Raw genomic sequence first — 4,143 nt, 5'->3', positions numbered from 1 at the left:
GAACTGAAAAATATAAACACAGTACAGATAACCTTGTAGTTTGCTTCCAGTTTACATATCTTCTGAACAAGTTTATTTCCAGTGCAATGTTGCAGTTTTCTATTATTAGAATATATTGGTGTGAACTGAAAACTATAAACACAGTACAGATACTATATGATTAGCGTAACGCAAAGAGCAAGTACACATAGCAATCCACAAAAATGATGAGCAGGCAATGCACTAGTACCTTTGTGGATGCAGCGTCGAAATGCAGGGACAACAATTACAGAATGCTCCTAAAAGCAGTGCACAATGTTCCTTCGGTGACATTTTGAATACAGAGGTAGTTAGGTGTTTATTCTCCTTGGAAAACATTGCTTACGCCCATGACCCTCAGAGAAGAACACTACAGAGGCACGGTTGTCCGTCAATAACACCAACTAGCTACTTAAAAGACCCATGAAGGCACTTCGGTGCATCCACTCCTATGGAGACTGTGCATAAATTGACTTCACGTCCGTTAATGAGGCCGAATGCCTTCGAAGACACATGAAACTCATAGTCCATGGCCCCGCAATGAAAACATGTCAATGAAAGCTTCTTGAAAACAGAGGCACACCTTCACGTGCTTCCATCACGATCCTTCGCGTCCCTACCTCCCTTAAAATCACGTCCGTGCCTCCAGTTCATCGGGTAAAACCGTACCTCTGTCGTGCGTAACATGTTAAGAAAGTTGCTGAAAACAAAAACATCAGAAAACCGAGCATTACGTCAACCCCGCTGGCACTAAACGTGACGTCACCGAAAACGTAGAGGCAGGAGCGTGCCTTACGGCCAGCTTCCGACGTATCGGGTCTATGAAGATTTACTTCCTTCTTAATATGGGAGGTGACTATCGCAAAGGCATAGGCTCCATCATTCACCTCCGTGCCTCGGCAAGAACGACGACCGTGCTTGTAACTGTAAAGCGTATAGGACACCTTAGGGACGACCTTGCAACTATTTCAGACATGACCGTGCCTATTCCGTCGGCACATTCATGCCTCTCGCAGTTAATTCAAAAACATTCCGGGAAAACAGTAACGGACGCCTATTGTCAATCCTCGCGTCACGTACATTCGACGTACATTCCTTCATCACACAAGTAATAGCCGTGCCTCTGCCACAGAACATATAAGTGAAAAGGATTCTTCCTACACTTGTAAAACTCGGAATGCCCTGGATAAATGTCGAATCCCACCTTGCGGTAAAACCATGGAGGCCGCTGCTTCTCAGAAACACATATGTGGCTTTTTGCGCATGTAGTTGAGTGCACGACTATTTGTTCGTGCCCGTGCCTCACGTAGCACCATAGCACGAATAGACGTCCGTGCAATCACATAGCTTCAACTCCGTGCATCACGTAGCATCGTATCTCTGCCTCTTGTTTCGCCTCTAGTTGTATGAGTGCTTCTTGCAGCTGCATGACCACGCCTCTCGTTGCTTCTCGTTCTTTCTGACCATCTCGTAGCGTCAGTTGCAACACGGACACACAACAATGCCTCTGAAGAAACACAACACTGCTCCTACCAGCGAATGTATCACTGAAAACAATTGCCACTCCCAATAAATGTACCATGCCCGTGTGTCTGAGAGTTAAAGCTGCCACTTGAAGCATGCTTCTCTTGGTCAGAGACTTGTGCCTCTACATACTGCCCCTGCATGCCTCACGAGATACGATGGTTGTTAAAAATATAACTGCATGCCTCACGAGATTGTAAAAGCTAACATTTGACAGCAAACTACGAAAGAAAACGATCATCTCCACGACTTGCTGGAGGTACGACGGTTGTTAAAAATATAACTGCTGATTTTATTTTTATTTTTTATAAAGAAAAACCACGATCCAGAACCCACGATGTGTACAACCGCGTCGACAGTGAGATCGTGCACTCCTTTGCCACTTCCCCACCCTTAAATTTAGACTCCCGCCGCGGCCTTCTCACACACAAAGAACAGAAATCACCATTGCGCTCCCACTCATTGTTCCCCACGAAAAATCAGATTGCAGGAGGACCAACTGCTCCAGGCCATGGGATTCACCGGGGAATTCATGGAGGTGCAGGCCCACGACAACACAAAGTTGCACGTGATCCACACCAATGACTTGCACAAGGCGGCGACCACCATTGAGCAGTTCGAGCGACACCTCCAGTTCGAGCGCCACAAGATCGTCAGAGTTGATGTGAAGTACACCAACGACCATGGCGAAGATCAGAAACCCGCCCTCGTTAAATTTAGGTTTGCTTGTGTCGTAGTTAACCTTGTAGTTTGCTTGTAGTTTACATGTCTTTTGCACAAGTTTATTTCCAGTGCACCACAATAGGCACTTATGTGCCTATGTGCCTCTAATACCAAGGGGACCATGCGTAACTTGGCTTCACGTCATTTTACGCAATATTCTAGACGTCAACCAAAAGATTCACCTTCTCTCTGATATGTTCATTAATGAGGCCTAATGCCTTCGAAAACACATGGAGCTCATAGTCCATGCCCCCCACAATGAAAATGTGTCAGTGAAAGCTTCTTTAAAGCAGAGGCACACCTTCACGTCCTTGCATAACGATCCTTCTCGCGTCCGTACCTCCCTTGGAATCACGTCTCCGTGCCTCCAGTTAGTTACGTGCATGCCTCTACGTCGGGTAACACCGTACCTCTGTCGGGCATAACATGTTAAGAAAGTTGCTGACAACAAAAACATCAGCAAACCGAGCATTACGTCCACCCCACTGGCACTAAATGTGACGTCATCAAAAACGCAGAGGCAGGAGCGTGCCTTACGGCCAGCTTTCGGCGTATCGGGTCTGTGAAGATATGCTTCCTTCTTAATATGGGACGTGACTATCACAGAGGGAAAGGCTCCATCCTTCACCTCCGTGCCTCAACAAGAACGACGATCGTGCTTGTAACAGTAAAGTGTATAGATGATACATTAAGGAGACATTAGGGACCACCTTGCACCTATTTCATACGTGACCGTGCCCGTTCCGTTGGCACATTCATGCCTCTCACAAAAGTAATTGCCGTGCCTCTGCCACACAACATATAAGTGAAAAACAATTCTTTCTACACTTATAAAACCCGGAATGTCCTGGATAAATGTCGAATCCCATCTTGCGGTAAAACCATGCAAGACGGTGCTTCTCAGAAGCACATTTGTGGCTCTTTTGTGCATGTTGTTGAGTGCCTATCTAGAATCTAACCATGTTGAAACCATATTCAAATCTAACCACACTGAAATCTCTAGAACCAAATATGTGCCCTAGTTGAGACGTTTATTTTGTACTTGAAACTGCAATCTATAATAAAACAATACAGTGTAATAAAACATACGCCTTCCGACCCAAATATGGTACTTAAAACTGCAATTTGTAATAAAACATACACCTTCCATCACAAATTAATTCGCTCAACTCTGTACTAACCAGTACAATGTGAATTGTACTGCAAAGTTGACACATTTATTTTGGACGGGGTAGTACTACTACTTAAGAACAAAACACGATTGCTTGACATGGAAACGAAATTGTCTCCGTTCTGACAACGATGATTGCTTGACATTGTTCAACCTTTACAGACACACAAAACATGAAAAGCATAAAAAGCATGGAAAAGCAAACTCTACCAACAAAACTACACTAATCCCCGTCGTCGGAGATGTCCACTATCTCCATTCTGACATCGACGTCGTTGGCCTCCGCCTCCTGCTCCGCATCCAGCTCGTCGAAGAGCACATCGGTCTTCGCCTGCTCTTCCCGGAAGAAGCGCCGGTTGGACTCCACATATGCCTCATCTTGGATGGACTCCAGGATAGCGGTCCGCTCCGCCATCAAGGCCGACTCACCGAGATAGAACTCCGCCTCGTCTTCCTCGTCACCCCACTCCTCGTCGTCCTCGTCTTCCTCGTCACCAGCCTCCTCGTCGTCCTCGTCATCTCCCTCCTCGTCGTCCTCGTCATCTCCCTCCTCGTCGTCCTCGATCGTCGTCCTCGTCCACGCCTTCCTCGTCGTCCTCGTGCACACCTTCCTCGTCCTCCTTCTCATCCTCGTCCATGCCTTCCTCGTCGTCCTCGTCCACACCTTCCTCGTCGTCCCCCTCATCCTCGTCGTCCTCGTCATCCTC

The sequence above is a fragment of the Triticum aestivum genome, chromosome 4D, assembly GCF_018294505.1.
Source record: "Triticum aestivum cultivar Chinese Spring chromosome 4D, IWGSC CS RefSeq v2.1, whole genome shotgun sequence".
NCBI classification, from domain to species: domain Eukaryota; kingdom Viridiplantae; phylum Streptophyta; class Magnoliopsida; order Poales; family Poaceae; genus Triticum; species Triticum aestivum.
This window is presented reverse-complemented; position numbering follows the sequence as displayed.